Raw genomic sequence first — 16,847 nt, 5'->3', positions numbered from 1 at the left:
CACTCCTTTGCAAATGCTGTTGAAAATGACCATCCTCCCACCTCCCCACCCACTTCTGCAAAAGTGCCATTTGCTCTCCGAAGGCGTCCCCACGAGCCCCACCTCCGGGCAGAGTTGGACGCTGCCTCCTGAGCCCCACCTCGTCGTTCTGTGCAGTTCCTTATTAAAGCGTACCTTACCTGACACGTCCATCCCCCTCCACGCTCTAGGCTGTGAACTTCCTGTCAGTGTCTATGCAGAGCCTGATGCTAGAAGCTCTCCTTTTATTGTCCTTTGTGAAGGAAAGAACAAACACGTTAAAGATGAAAGCAGCAGCCACAGCTCAGGCCAGCGCCACAGAGGGCCAAGCTGCGTCGTTCCACCCACCAATTTTCCAAAGCCTCCCAGGTGCCTCCACTCGATCCACAAAATACCGGGGCCTCAGAGAAATCCCCTTCCTGCCGCCCAAAATTGCCCTTTCCCACAGCAGTTATCCCCTAGAGCCCTCAGCAAAGGCAACCTGAGGTTGAGACTCCCTCTCAACAGACCACAGCAGAGGTAAGAGCCTGGGTCCCCAGCTTCCATAATTAGATCCTGGGGATGCTGACGGAGCTCTTAAACCCCTGCCTGCGAGGCCTGATTCTCCCTGGGAGAGGCGACCAGCTTCTCTCTCCAGCAGGGCAGGCCCCAGCAGGAAAAGCAGGACCAAGTGTGGGGCACAGATCTCACTCCCCCTGACCTCTGTTTCCTCTCTCTCTGCCCCCACCCCATGGCAATGCTCCTTCCAAAGTCCCTTTCTATAGCCTTGACCTTGTCCCCGTCTGCATCCCTCCCTGCCCTGTGGTGTTACAGGGCTCCCTCCTAGGTCCCCAGCCCTCCTCGCCCCTGGATGCCCTGTTAGTCGACACAGGAGAATGTTCTGGAGTAAGTGACCCACAGGCATCCTCCGTGACTGAGGTCCCTTGAGGACAGGCAGCAGGGGCTGGCTAAAGCTCCCAGGTTCCAGCCAGACTGGATAGGTCCCACTAGTGAACTGCCAATTCAATTCCAGCCAACAAATATTACCAAGGCCCACTCTGGGCCTGGCCCTCTTTTAGGTCCTGGAGGGACACAAGCTGCCCAGACCAGCCCCTGAGGGGAGGCAGGCCTGAGAACCCACAATTATAATCTATTAACTATACAGAGAAGATAGTTAGAGACGCAAAGGACAGAGGGAGGGAGGGAAGGGAACAGAAGAGGTCAGGGCAGCCAGCCCACCGATGGCCACACCGTCCTGGGAGCAGGATTCTGTAGGCTGACTTCCAACGGAGGAGCAAGTGAAGGGAGCCAGGGATGCTATCCAGCTTCACTATTCCTGAGCCAAACTGCCATTTTCTCTCACATAATTCACAAACAGTGGGCACAGGAGACCCCGCCAAGGGACAGGGTGGGGGAGGGACAAGAGCTATGCCACAGCACCGCCCTGGGGCACCAACTCCTGATGTCAGGAAAGGCCCGAGAACAAAACCCAAACAACCGTGCAAGTGACAAGGAGGAGGAAAAGGGAATAAGGAAAGAAAGGATCCAGGGGCGCAGAATGAGAGTAAGACGAGGGGCCCAGGAAGGAGGAGGCAGGAAGCAAAGTGGAGCTGGCTGAGGACACCTGTGAATGCAAGCTGAGCTAAAGGCATGCAGGTGTTAAGTACCACGCATGCCCAGAAACAGGCCCTAACCTGGCCCTTCCCACAGGGACACTGCTTACCTGGCCTGCCTACTCTAGGTGCCAGGGGCAGTGACTATAGTGGACTCTTGGTCCAGTGTCGAATTAGTTCCCTATAATGGTACCTGAAGGGGCCCCCGCCCTGGACTTTATTCAGGGAGTCACCCCACACATACCTTGGTATAGACCTCAAAACACAGAATTTGTTTCCTCATAACCTTTGGTTCCTAACACATTTCTATGTCAATTTATGGCCCTCTTTTATTTTAATTCGTCATGCCAGATGATTTCTAAAAACTTATTTGAAAGTCCAAATCAAATGACTGAAAGTCAAATAATAACATTTATGTATTATGGTTGGGGAAAGTTCTTCAGGGGCTGAGAGAGAACTTCTGGTTTAGGTGCAAAACAAACAGGAGCTGAGAGAACATCTCAGTAAAGCTCAAGGTCATGGCCTCTTTAACTATGTTGAAAGCCAGAAATCCAAAAGCCATCCCTTTTCCAGAAGCCCTGCACCCTCAGGATCCCCATACGAAACACACCTCTCCAGACCAGCAATTGGCAAGCTGTGCCCAGCCAGCCAAATCCAGCCCACCATCTGTTTTGTAAGGCCTGTAAGCTAAGAATGTTTTCTCCATTTTTAAATGGCTGGAAAAGCTCAAAAGAAGAATCACATTTTGTGACACATAAAAATTACATGAATTCAAATTTCAGCGTCCATAAATAAAGTTGTATTGTTGGAAGGCGACCACAGTCATTCGCTTCCATGTTGTCCATGGCTGCTTTCAAACGACAGGGCAGAGTTTAGTGGTTGCAACAGAGATGGGACAACCCAAAAGCCTAAAACACGTATCTAGCCCTTTACAGAAAAGTGTGCCGACACCCGCTCTAGACCAAAGTCCAGAAAGGGGATTTAAGACCCAAGTGTCTGACTGCTCTCTTGTCTCTCCTCCCTCCCCTTCTCATTCTTCTTCTTCTTCCTGGGGCCAAGAAGTGGGCGTTGGTTTATTTCCTTTACACAGATCTTCCCCATTTCTGACTCCAGCCTCAGGAGTAAGCCTTAGGGACTGGCATAGGCACCCTCCCGAGGCCAAAGCTTTCCAGTAGGCATGCCTCCAGTGGGCCACAGGTGTGCAGCAAAGTGGTGTGATGTCCGCAGCCCCGGCGTGCTCGGGGACCTGGAGCACGTGGGCTGGTCACTCCTGGGGAGAGCCTGGCCTACAGCTCCTTGGAGGGCCGCCCCCTTCAAGCAAGCCCCCTTAGGCACAAGGACACTGATCTTCCCCCAGCCAGAGAAGGGGTCCTCCACCCCCTGCACACGTCCCCCAGCCACCAGCTGCAGAGGGTGCCACTGCCTGCTGTGCACCAGGAGGAGTGTGTCCCACGTGCCCAGGGACCACACAGTGCCCACCAAGGGGGCAGGGGTGGGGGAAGGAGAGCGGGAGGGAGCTCCTGGCGGGCCCAGCATCAGATGGCAGCCCTGAATCTCTCTCTTCATGCATATGTACAGAAGCCATATAATTTATCGTCCAAACTGGTACACGTTCTTTTTTTAAAATCCACTTAATAAGGTATCATTTATATGCAACAAAAGGCACCTACTTTTAATATACAGTACTATGAGTTTTGACAGATGTATAAGTGGATGATCTACCAGCGTGACCACTGCCACAACCTAGATAGAAAACCTTGCCTAAATTTCCTACCTAGCCCTTTGCAGTCATCTCCCACGTCACCCCCAGCGCTGCCCCAGACGACTATTCATCTGCTTTCCATCACTACAAATTTGTTGTGCCTGTTCTAGAATTTCAAATAAATGAAATCAATCATACAACATGCACTTTTCTGTGTCTGGCTTCTTTCACTCAGGTTAATGTTTCTGAGATTTGTCCATGTTATATGTATCAGCACCAAACTGATGCAGTTTTGTTTTTTGGTTTTGGTTTTTTTTGAGTGAAAGGAGGTGCTATGAATAGTCCTGTCAGGTCAGAAGACATAAATCAGAACCCTTCAGGACTAATCAGGACAATGGTTACTCTATGTATATGGGCTGCTTCTTATCTTTTGCAGCAGCTGAACTTTTTTTAGTTACATCCGGGCTGGCTGCAAGGTGACTTCTCTAAAAATGCATGTGTATTCTGCTAATTAATGCTTCAGCATTATTTCAGTACACTCAAATCCAAGAGATTTGATGGATGTTAAATCCAATGCCTTATCACAAGAAATTTCAACACTGCATTAGTCAATGGAAGGTGAGAAAAAGCTTATCGTCTTTAAATGTAATTTCAACTGCTATAAATTTTTTAGTGGCTATAAAGTTGTTTTTAATGTTTTATCACCAGATTGTACTAATGAATTTTCTTGTCAATGATGATTATCAAGAATTTAAAGAAATAGTTAAAAATCTTGATCAGAAGTTTCATGTTTCCATTTCAGTTTAAAATTAGATATAAAAAGAGATGTTAGTGGAAGCCAGCTCATGTTTAACCGTAAAATATTTGAAATAATTTGATTTAGAATTTTATACAAATTCAGTATTACTATTTTCCTTTACTTTGTATCTTACTATAATTTCAAAACATGAAAAAAATGATATGCATTTTCCCACTAAGCCCAAATATGTGTCCCCAAGTCCCCTTCAGTTTACCCCAGTGCGTCATACACATTCTCATTTTCTATATGAATGGGAAAGCTTTAGGCAGCTCAGCCCCAGTCTATGGGAGAAGTGGTGGCCGTGGCTGGAAGCCTGCTCTCTCACCGAAGTCTCTCCTGCCCTCTAGTGATAATCTTTGTAACTGGGTCTCCGCAGGAAAACAATAATGTAAGGGGTAATTAAACATATCAGTTTTACATGTGCAAAAAAATCACACGCATTATGCCTGCTTTGGGTCCTGGCAGGTGCAAGAAGCCTTCATGGGCATCCCCCCCTGTTGCTCCATGGGGCCTGGAGAGGCCCAGGCTGTAGCTCCTATTCTGTGATTCCACCATCCCTCTCCACCCTCATCTTCTCCGCTACTACAGATGGGCAAAATCTCCACCATCTCCAGCCAGAAGACCACCTTTGCCATCACCTAGAACCACCAGCCACTGAACTCCTTCCCCACCCACACCAGATGCAAGGACCACAGGAGGGGAGAGGGGAGATGGAAGCACCCACCCTGTTCATCAATCTGATGTCAACAGGCAAGCTCCAGGCCCCAGGTATCCAGGGAATTTGGGGTCCCCTTGGCACATTGTGGGAAATGAGACCAACTCTGCCATACACATTTCCTGTACCTCCACCCCAAGGTAGAGACCCAGGCTTTCATCCCCTAGCAAACAAAAGGGAACACAAATCCCCCCAGCTGATAGATGAAGTACCAGTTTCAAGGTATCAATGTGTAGTTACACAATTGAAAGTTATATGAAAATTGGAACATATAAAAGTGAGGCTCATTTATGCAGGCAGCAAAAAAAAATTGTTGAAGACAACAAAGTTCTCCTCTGAATGGGAACTATAGACTATTTACTCTGGAGGTAACTTAAATTCTGCTGAGTGTAAATCCAGAAAACTGAAAATTCTACACAGTCTGTTCTAGTATTCAGTTCTAGCCCATCTTCATGTGCTTCTGCTACATTTGGAGACCTCTGCAGTCCAGAGGCCCTGGCTCCCTGTCTATGTCCCACTTTTCCAGGTCAAGACCCAGAAATCCATTTGGGGAAGAGCTGTCAGAAGATTAAGTCATAATGAGGGAGTGACAACTTCATGACTGCTGTCATGAAGGACATCAGAAGAACACAGAATTTCTCTCCCAGCCTGTGCTTCTAAGTGGGACCTTCAGAAGCACACAACCCTTCCCCAGGTGTGCCTGCCAGGAGATTAAGTCCCAGACTTGGTGTCTGATTAATCCCTTTTCCCTGGGACTATGTGAGCAGACTTACCTTGGGCTGTAGACAGTAGCCAGACAGTAATACAAGTGGCACAAGGCAGGTGCAATGGTGTCCAGGTGGACAGGCTCTGGGGCTGCCTCACTTGGACCTACAAAAAAGCTCTCCTGAGGCCCTGAGGCTGCCGGTCTCTGGATCAGTGGGGCCTCACCTGACCCTGCACAAGACAGCAGTCATTAGCAGATGAGTCACTGTGGGACTGAGTTCTAATGATCTCTTGAAGAATCATCCCCCATCACTTTGGTCTTTATAAAGATGAATTTTATCATGGGCTCTATATTGGGTAGGACTTTTTTGGTTGCAAGTGATTAAAACACACACACATACGCACACAAATCTAATTAGTTCAAGCAAAAAAAGGGCCCATGAGACTAAAAAGCCCCAGGGATGGACAGCTTTAGGCAAAGCCTCGTAAGGGGCTCAAATGAAGGCATCTGAGCTCTGCCTCTGCTCTGCTCCTCCTTGTTGACTTCAATTTCAGATTTCACAGCTAAGGGAAAATGACTCCCAGCAACTTCAAGCCTTCATCTTCCCAGATGCAAGTCCAATGGGAACAGATCAAGTCTCTTCCCCAAAGCTCTTGTTCGTCATGGAATTTACTCTGATAGATGTCTCTTGAGCGACATGCCATAACCTGAACTAAGCACTGTTGTCAAGTGAACGGAACAAGACACACACCCAACTTGTCCAGGCTGTCTCTCCCCTAAAGTCTTGCCACCAAGGCAGCAGCAAACTCAAGTCCCCAGTCCTGAGTCAAGTCAACCTGCCCATGACCACTTCCTGGTCTCTCCTGGTTTCGGCTCCTACAGAACTCCTTCTCCTCCCACCTTTCCTTTTCTTCCCTGGGCTGTCCATGCAGAGACCTACCCCACTGAGCCTCTCCAGGTCAGCTGGTTCTCATTATAACCTGCTTCTCTGTGCCCCTCCCCACCCCCAAGGTTAGACCTGAATTCAGGGACTGAGAGACCGTCCCGAAACGCTCAGGACTTTTAGCACCAGGCAGCCAGAATTCCCAAGAAATCCTAGGAAAGACAGAGCTTCTCTGTACTCAGGTGCCCTGAGTGTGCCCCTGGCACGGGAGACCAGCTGTGGCTCCAGGTGTGGTGTGTGAAGGACTGGGCAGTCAGGGCAGACTAGAGCGGTTCAGGAAGCAAAAGCTCTCATCCAGCTCCCTCCTAGATGGTTCAGATGGTGAGGGGCCTTAAACGCCATGCCAAGGGGCTGAGACTTTAGCCAAGAGTGCCAGGAGATGGCGAGTAGTCAAAAGGCTTATTGGATGGATGGATGAACAAACAAGTAACAAACAAGTAACCTGAGCCCAGAGAAGAAAAGTGACTTACATTACACAGCAAACAAGTAGGAGCAGGGAGACAAGACTCCAGACCTTTTTGTGCCATCCTGGGGTCTGGGGCTGCCTCCACCACAGCAGGGTGCTTTGGGAATCCCCAAAGATCATCAGCCATGGTTTCACTTCTCAGGTGCTCTAGACCTGGGCTCCTGAGCTCTGAGCAAAAGCGGGACCCTGGGGATTAGAAACACAGTCAGAGACAACCAGCAACTGGGAAATTTCAGGAAGGCTCAAGCTGGCGCCCAGGGTTGAGGCTGGGGAATTAGAGAGAGACTGAGTTCTCTGAGAGCGTGGTAGGGGAGGGGCAGAGGGAAGCAGCCCAAACTCAGCCACACTTTGCTCTGGCTGAGGCCAGCCAGACTCTGAGGACAACCTATGCCTGACAGAGCCCAGAGCTCATCATTCTTTATGAGGGTAAAAATCCCCGAGGAAGCTGTTGGGGGGAGATGGGCGGGAGGAGGTGTCACCTCTGGCCTTCAGAAGCCTTGGCATTGCTGAGCCTGACATTTTGCCCCGGGGAACAGAGCTCCTCTAAGGCTGTCATTAACAGAGGGCAGGGGCTGGGATTAAGGGTGGAGGGGCAGAGGCCTCTGGTCCCTGGTTTAGGCAAACCTGAAACTAATCTAGGGCAGGATTAGTCAAGACTTCAAAGATGAATAAAGGTCCGGAACTTCCATGCTATCTGGCTTACCACTGTATCCCCAGTCCCTGAAACAGCCTGACAAATAATAGGTGCTCGATAAATACCTGTTGGTCTTCCCTGGTGGCGCAGTGGTTGAGAGTCTGCCTGCCGATGTAGGGGACACGGGTTCGTGCCCCGGTCTGGGAAGATGCCACATGCCGCGGAGCGGCTGGGCCGGTGAGCCATGGCCGCTGGGCCTAGGCGTCCAGAGCCTGTGCTCCGCAGCGGGAGAGGCCACAGCAGTGAGAGGCCCGTGTACCGAAAAAAAATAAATAAAAATAAATAAATAAATACCTGTTGACTAAACAAAGGACTCTTGAGAAGGGTCAGGGGAGCAACTTTTCATTCCTTTTTGCTGCCCGCAATCCCCCCTCTACTGCACTGGCACCACGTAATAAAAAGCCCAGGCAGGAGTCAGGCCAGCAGTGTTTACAGTAGTTGGTGGAGAACTTACTGTCCTCAGAGCAGCAGGCCACCCCAAGGAGAACTTTTCACCCTTAGCTCTGCCAAACATGTTTGATGGATGCAAAAGGTATTAGACTGTAAATCGGGAAATTTAAGTCTTAGGGACAGCCAGCCTCTAACAGTGACAGATGTGAAAGCGCTTTGAGAACATTTTCACATTTTATGGTCTTATACTATCCCCATTTCATAGCTATGAAAACTAAGATTGTAGGCAGCGCTAGATTACACAGCCGGGGAGTGGCAGCGCAAGCCCTCAGGTGGCTGCGACCGTAAGCACCCCGTCTGGGATACTGCTCCAAACCCAGTCTGAAATCACCTGGGGATGGAGGCTGGGAGGCGACGGTATACGTGCCCGGGCGACAGGCCTGGCGGCGCCCCCTGCCGTCCGTCGCTGGGGTTGCCGCTTCTCTGCGTGGCGCTGCCCTCCCTCGGCCTCCTGGACGAGCCTCGGTCCCCGCTGCAGGCAGGTGTGAGCTTGAACGCGCTGGGGTACTGGGGGCTGGGGGCTGCTCGGACCTTGTATGTTTGACCCTACTCTCCGGTCTGGATCGTTCTATCACTTTTCCCCAGAACAGAATATGGAAGAGCCGGGGTTAGGAAGGAGGAAAGAAAGAAGAGGGAATATGTATAAAATAGATAAGCAACAAGGATAGATTGTACAGTGCAGGAATTATAGCCATTATCTTGTAATAACTTTAAACGGAGTATTATCTGTAAAAATACTGAATCACTACGCTGTACACCTGAAACGAATACAATATTGTAAAGCAACTATACTTCAAGTTTAAAAAGGAAGGAAGGAAAGGAGGGAGAGAGGGAGGGAGGAAGGGAAGGAGGGAGGGAAGAAGGAAAGCAAAGGGTGAAGGAGAGGAGACATCCAGCCTCCCACCACGGCCCCTCTGCTTACTCTCACTTGGGGTCCTGGGCATAAACCGATGGTCAGGAGAGCCCCATTTCAGGACATAGTTATTTGAACAACCCCAGAGGGCTGTGACCAGCTGTGCCAGGCTCAGGGGCTCCACAAATGAGCAAGACTTAAACCTGTCCCCTCAAGAAGTCACAGCCCCATGGTTGGGGGATGTGGAGAATGGGAGGAGGAGATGGATAGGGTCACCTTCAATCCAGCCTGAAAAGTGCTGTGAGGAAGCAAGTCCAGGCGCTGGATGTGCTGAGAAGGAGATGACTGTCTCCACCTGAGCGGTCAGGGAAAGAGGAGAGCCTGGGGCTGCCACTGTAAGGATACATCAGGGGCAGGGCTGTTCCAGACCGGGGACAAGCATCTACAAGGACATGAAGACGTGGTCACCATGAGGAACCCCTGCCGCTTCCTCTGGCTGTGGACTCCCCCTTGGAGAGAGCCGCCTCCAGTCCAACCTCGTATCTCCCTGTTTCTGCCCAGACTACCCTGGAGCTCCCAGATAACGTCCAGGCTCTGGACCTCTCCCAGGTCCCCCAGTGCACGTCAGCCAGCACCCTCTGGCTCTCTTGACTCCTGGTCCCCTGTTCCCTGATCCCCACACCCTTTGCCAATGAGGGCTGCAGGAGGCTTTACTTACGGGGGAAGTTTGACCCCACTGTGAGTCACACTCTCTATCTACCAGGGAGCCTTCCTGTAGCTCCTCATTCAGCCCAGGAGTCTCCCCACTTTCTCTGGCCAACAGGCTGCCTTATCTTCTCCCTTTCAAACCCCCCAAACTTCCTTTTGCCAACCTCAGCATTTCCAAGATAGCCTCTGCATCTACTCTACTGAGGCAGGGGTCTTCAGCTGACACTCCCTCAATTTCTCTTTCTTCAAATCTATACCTCTCTCATCTCCCATTCTTTCCTCTTAACTGACTCCCCCTTTCCAGTCTTACCCATCTCCTGTCTGTGCTCCAAACAGCTTTCTGATACCTCTCGATATATAGATGATAGATAGATAGATGATAGATAGATAAATAATATATAATATATAAACTCACGTGTGGTGTGTGTCCTGTTGGTTCTGTTTCTCTGGAGAACCCTGACTAATACATCCCTTCCCTCCACTTCATCCACAGAGAGGGACATAGCCCAGGCTTCTTTCCGTGGAAATTCAAATAAGTGTGACATCATCATGAAAGTCCCAGGAGTGCTATGGCCCTCTTCTCAGGCCCCAGGGGCCCAGCTCGAGCATCACACTGCTGGCCTGTCCTGCAAATCTTTCCAAGAATAGCCTGGCTCTCAGCCCAACACTGAGGAGGTCTCTTGCACTGATGAGACAAGATTACTAGAAAATGGATTTAATTTGAAGAAAATGTTGATAACTGTGACAAACATTCACTGTGCAGATTACATGTCAATGCTAGCGAGTCACCCAAACCTCTACTTCCATCAGATTTAGTCATTCATTCACTCACCCAACAAATATTTATTGAATTCCTACATGTGCCAGATGCTGTTTTAGGCTTTGAGAATGCAGTAGTGAATAGTTACATTCACGCAGGGAAAGACAGACAAGAAACAAACAGAAAGATATGTAATATGTTACAGGATGATAAAGAGCTATGAAGAAAAATTAAGCATGGTAAGGGATGGATAGTCTGGAGAGGTGACTGAGGGAGGTGTCTGATTTAGGGAGGATGCCTGGAGAAAGCTTTTCTGTTAAGGTAGCAGTTGAACAGCAGCCTGAATGAGGGAGTGAGCCACACAGGTCTCAGAAAAGCTTTCCAAGCTGAGGGAACAGCAAATGTAAAGACCCTGAGGCGTAACGTGCCGGCATCGTCAAGGAACAGCAAGGAGGCCAGTGTGGCTGGAATAGAGTGAACAGGGAGAACATAGTAGGAGAAGCAGTGGGAGACCAAGTCACGAAGGGTCTTAGGTTAGTGATAAGAACTTTGGATTTTACTCCGAGAAAGATGAGAAGCCATTGGAGTGTTTGTCCAGGGTTGCTGTGCTAACTCCATAAAACTCATAAGGAGTGGAGAAAAAAGAAAGGGGGAGGCATCTAGAGCTCCTGTGTCCGCCACTCCTGGGCCACTAGGCGCCGCAGAGAAACCTCTGTGACTGCATTTTCAACAGCCATTGCCTTGGCTCCCTACATTGTCTCATCCCCAGAGGGGGATAGCTTTTAACCTTAGGGAGAAGCACCTGGGGATGGGAGAGGATAGCGAGGAAGAAGGACCACCAGGGCCACATGTTGACTACCATCTCTCCTCTTTGATGCTTGTGCTTTCCACATTGTTTCCATTAATCTCTCTTTTTTATAATCTTGACAACTGTCCTGTCAACATGCCACCTTAAAAGTGGTCTTACCCTCCTTTTCTTGGCGGGGATCGAGCGTGCGGTCCCGGTCCACGTAATGTACGGAGGTAGAGGGAAAGGGCTCCGGCCCCCTTGGCGTCATGTCTTCGGTACCAGCGGCTTCCATTTCGCAGGTTCTATCCTCAAGCGCCGGGACACAGGGGGAAAAACAAAAAAAGAAAGAAAAAAATGGAAAAAAAAAAAAGAAAAATGTGGTCTTGTAGCAAGTGTGCCCATGGAGACAGCTGCCCCTCTTCTCTTGGCCCACCAGAAGTTCATCTGCACCCTGTGCCTTCTCCTTGATTACTGAGTATTGCAACCTTGGATCTTGAAGAGGTACCTTCTTGGGTCAAGGTGCATAGAAGCTTCTCTGCTCTTTCCTCACTTTCTGTTCCCACCATCAACATTCTACAGCTGTGGCCAACCGCGTCAGGTGGTTGTGAGGCAGAGTTGGAAATAAAGATGTAAGAAAGGAGACCAGGGTTGGGGGGAAGTGGGGAGAAATAAATCAAAGAAATGAGGAGCAGAAGCAGGCACTTCATCCCTGGAGAAGTAGCTCAGGAAGCTCTGCATATGGGAACAGAGGCAGGACTCTGCTTCCCCAAATGTGTCCTATAAAGTCAAGAATGATAGCAGCAGGAACCTCCACTGCAGGGTCCCTGGGGTCAAGTCACAGTGTTCTATCCCAGAGAGCTCAGCCATGGGAGAGAACGGAGCCCTAGGCAGGAAAATTCCTCCTGGTGGGAGAAGCACACTGTGTTCTCCTGCTCCAGAGAAATAACATTTCTCCTCCTTGTCCAATTCTCCCCTTCCTGCCTCGGTTGTCAGACACATCTGAGTGCCCCCCCTCTGCCCTCCCTCCATATCACGTGAAGCTATGTATGGTTTCTTAGGAGTGGAGAGTTGCAATGACTCAGCCTGGCCACCTGCATCCATTTTCCAGCTCTTTGGCCTCTGGCGCAGCCTTGGGGATGGCCTCCACACCACAGAGCAAGATGTGCCATCTCTGCCTTTGCTGAATCCGTATCCAAGAGGATTTTTCCACGATTTGTCACTTTCTGAGAAGGCTTACATAAAAAGTGTTTCCAGGGCAAAGCAAAAAAATAATCAATGGAATTTAGAGCAATCCTAGGAAAGGCTTGTCCAGTGGAGAAGAGAAAGTTCCCTGCCCCAACTGAATCACTACTCCTGCAGGGTCCTGATCCTGCAGGAACCCAAGAGCCCTTGCTCCTATGAGAAGGGCATCCTGGGACCCACACCCCAACCCCTTTCCTCAAGGCAGCATGGAAGTCCTTAGCTCTCGTGCAAAACTGCCAGGGAAGCAGATAGAAAGTGTCCTCCTGTCTCATTATTCTCCAGGTGCTGATAGCGCTGATTAAACTGACTTCAGCCCAACCTCTTCTCCGAGCTCCAGTCTCATTTCTCCAACTGCCTACTTGACCCACTTGGATGTCTAATAGACATGCCCAAGTCTGGATTTCCTCCCCTCAAACTCCAAAACTTCTCTGCTTGCAGTCTCCATATCTCTGTTAATGGCACCACTATTCAAACAGTTTCTCAAGCCAGAAACATGGGAGTCATACATGGAGTCTTCCTTGCCTACCACATCTGATCTTCCTGTTCTATATCCAAAATGCGTCTCCAGTGTCATGACATCAGATCTCTCAGCTGAAAGACTGCAGTAGTTCTTACCTGGTCTCCCCGCTTCCACGGGGCCCTCTCCAATCTACTGTCCCCATAGCAGCTAGAGTAATCTTTCAAAAATATAAATCAGATCACATCAGCCCTTATCTAAGCCTTTTCCCTTTCTAACTTTTTTACCATGACCAAAAAGCTGTGCATTAATATGCCTCCTGCCCACCTCCCTAGTCTCATTTCATGCCACGTTCTCATTTGCAGTACTTCAGCCATGCTGCTTTCCATTCCTGGAACGCATTTTCTTTCCCATCTCAGGGCCTTAGCATATTTTATTTCCTGCTGCCTGCGCATTTTTGTCCCTCCACCATATCCTTCAGATCTCAGTTTAAATGTCACTTCCTCAGAAAGCCTGCCCCCAACATCCTTTCTAAATAGGTCTCCCCTCTAATTCCTTGCTGTTCTCTTTTGCTGGCCCATTTATTTCCTATATAACACTTAGCCAGCTAGCGTTAATTATTGTTTACGTGTTTATCATCCAGCTCCCCTGCTTTTTTTCTGCCATCCCCACAAGAATGAGGCCAGGCCCGGAGGTGGACACATCAGTGACTCCGCCTGAGTGGTGCTGAGGGGACAGAGGCAGGGCACAAGGGTCCCTGAGGGAAGAAACCATGTCTGACTTGTTTATCACGGTGTTCTCATTGCACAGCACAGAAACTGGCAGAAGCATTAACTGAGTGACTGGACGGATGAGTGGGTGGTTGGGTAGGTGGATGAGGGAATTTCGGCCTTGGGCAACATCTATAGGAACCAGGTACAAGGAAGAGGAAATGATTAGACAGAACGGACCCTGCATCTGCAGGAACCTTACAGACCAAGTTCAGGGATGTAAACAATGTCATTTCGGTAGCTGGATTGAGAAAGGGACTGTGAAAGGTCAGCCTAGAGTGTACTCAGGTGAAACCTGCCTGCATCACGGGAGGGAGAATTAAAATCAAAAGAACGAGGAATAGAGTCTGCTTTTCTCCTTCTTCACCTTGACAGAGCTGTTTAGATTCTGGTTAATCCTGTTGGTTGATGATTGTCCTGACCTAGGATGATCCATAATATTCTGGGACATATATACATGATAGACATGACTCTAAAATGTCAGCATCCCTCACTGGTACACTAGGAGATCAGCTCCCTGGGGAAAGGGCTGCTGCACACTGACCCCCCAGCAACCCTCACAACCAACAGAAGAGAAACCGAAGGAAAGGAGAGAAGACTCCAATAGAGGGTCTAGTGGGAAGCACAGTCCACGCTAAGCGTTACTAGAATGGACACACAGAGGAAGCATGCAGGGCCAAGGAGAGGAACAAGAGAAGATGGAGAGGGCTCCCTCATTAACCCCGAGCCATGGGTTCCAGCCCAGCTAAAAAAGGCATTTCTGATTGGCATTAGTATTTAAGACAGCCAGTCCAATAGGCAGAGATGACAGAGATGAGAGGTAAAGTAGACTCAAATGAAGGTAGATCATGGTTCCCAGGGTTTCCTGCATCAGTGGCTGGAGAAATGGACAGCAGTTCAAGGGTTGTAAGTGGATGTGGGGCCCCAGGCAGTCTGGGTTCAGGGAAGTATTACCAAGTGAACTAGGAAGAAGGGACCAAGGTAGGAGCCCAGTCTATGGATATCCCAACACAGCGAAGCAGGAAGAGCCCAACCAGAGGCCCAGCCTTGTGCTCCCCATGCTAGGCGTACCAGTAGGAAGATGATTCCAAGTCCCCTGGAATGGACTGAGGCTGCCATCAGGATTGCCTCAAGCCCTGGCCTGAGCTCAGCCTTGGAAGCGGCCACATCAATGATTGCCGTCATGAGGTGCTGGAGGGACAGAATCTGGAGCAGCAAGGTGTACGCAACACTGACAGCATCCCAGAAAACATCAGCGTCACTTCTCACACCAAGATGGTGGAATGAAAGAAAAATGTCATTGTCAGGTGCTTTGGATGACCAGGAGATACCCAATTTCCTTCCCCTGCGGGGGTCCTTCAGGAGCTAGCTGTCTAGCCTGGCTTGGGGACTCTCCTCTCTAGCCTCAAGGAAAGGTCTCTCACCAAAGGCCTTTTTTTTTTTTTTTTTGTTTTGTGGTACGCGGGCCTCTCACTGTTGTGGACTCTCCCATTGCGGAGCACAGGCTCCAGACGCACAGGCCTCAGCGGCCATAGCTCACAGGCCTAGCCGCCTCCGCGGCATGTGGGATCTTCCCAGACCGGGGCACGAACCCGTGTCCCCTGCATCGGCAGGCGGACTCTCAACCACTGCGCCACCAGTGAAAACCCCTCACCAAAGGCCATTTTATGGCTCGCTAGTTTGAGCCAGGACTCAGGAGAAAGAGGCACCTCCTCCCAGCCCTGCCCTGGCCTTCCCTTCATTCTGTCTTAAGAAGTAGCCTCCAGGTAAAGTAGGACAAGAATAAGGGGCCATCCTTCCCCCAGGAGCCTCACAGCTCTGTGAGAGATCACCCTATCCGGGACCTATGACACACACCTTCTGGTAGCTTCCCCAAGGGTTGCAACTAGCCACACCACTGGTGTTTGGCTCCCAGCTCACTCCAAGGTCTGCCAACAAAATTCTCTCTAATCAACACTGCTCATTCTGGAGCTGCTCCCACGGGGAAACAGCATGGGCAGAGTCTATTTCACAATTGTTGGCTTCGCATCAGAACCAAAGGAACAGGGTGTAGTGGAAAGAGCACTGGGTTGGGAGTTAGGAGTCTGGATTTAGCCCTGCTTCCGACACTCACAGGCGAGCCTCCCTGTCCTGTCTCACTCACAGTGGTACAGTGGGTGGAGGAGAAGCTGTCTGTGATGTGCATCTTACTGTAAGCACTTTTCGTAAGAAGAGGCCCAAGCCAGGGTCGGCTCCCCTTCCCTCAATTTACACAGGTGACCCTGATCCCTGGCCATAGATGATTTTATCAGGAGTGAGCCTGTCCCCTACAGGCCCAGTGAACACCTTTTCTCAAGGAATCTGGAATTGGGGAAGCAAGAGAGAGAAAAGGAGGCTCATGTGAACTCAGGAGCAGTGGGAAATCGTGTTTTCTCGCCGTGCAGTCTGGAGAGCAGAGATATCCAAACCTGCAGTGAGACCGGAAAATGAGAAAGATATGCAGGAACTGGCAGCCATGAGGGCAAGGAGAACTGTGTGCACTTTTAGCTCTGGGTTTCAGGGTTCCCTGAAGCCCAGATGTATCTTTTTTTTTTAAGGTGGCCTTTAAAAATGGGTCCTGGGACTTCCCTGGCGGTCCAGTGGTTAAGACTCCACATTTCCACTGCAGGGGGCGAGGGTTCAATTCCTTGTCGGGGAACTAAGATCCCGCATGCTGCATGGCACGGCCAAAAAAAATTAAATAAATAAAATTAATTAATTAATTTTTTTAAAACCACTAAAACAAAAAAAAAATGTCCCTCCCAGATCCCCAAGTTTCCAGACAGCTTCTGAGTGGTGAGTGCTGACAAGGGCTGTCATGGGTCCCGCTCATCACTGCCCTCCGGGAGGCCAGGGCAGGCGCTGGTTTCACATCTGCATTTCACCCCCGCCCTGTGCTTTGGCCGCAGAAGATGCTCCGTCAATTTTTGTCAGGTTAAGACAGATGGAATCAAAGACATCCATTCCTCTGTGAGGGATGCTCCCTGGAGCCAGGCTGGCAGCTGTCCCTTCTGCTGCAAGGTTGTCTTTGGTGCCAGCCTCACGGCCAGTCCCATGGAATCCATGACCTGCCCGAGCCCTTCCGGCCCTGCAGCCCATGACCCTGTGTGAGCCCAGGGACTCACCCCCAGTGCAGCTAGCCCACAGCTTCCCAGGTTTTATTT

At 50.0% G+C, this 16,847-nt stretch overlaps 1 non-coding gene across 1 annotated transcript; it reads left to right on the top strand.

The window, feature by feature from the left end:
- The first annotated feature begins 11,373 nt into the window (after window positions 1-11,373).
- LOC116758862 lies at window positions 11,374-11,522 on the top strand. Its single transcript, XR_004351251.1, has one exon. It is a non-coding gene; the product is annotated as a small nucleolar RNA SNORA57 (small nucleolar RNA).
- Window positions 11,523-16,847: the final 5,325 nt, after the last annotated feature.

The sequence above is a fragment of the Phocoena sinus genome, chromosome 8, assembly GCF_008692025.1.
Source record: "Phocoena sinus isolate mPhoSin1 chromosome 8, mPhoSin1.pri, whole genome shotgun sequence".
In the NCBI taxonomy this organism is placed as follows: domain Eukaryota; kingdom Metazoa; phylum Chordata; class Mammalia; order Artiodactyla; family Phocoenidae; genus Phocoena; species Phocoena sinus.
Note: the sequence above shows the minus strand (reverse complement) of the source record. Positions and strands in the feature narration are given on the sequence as shown.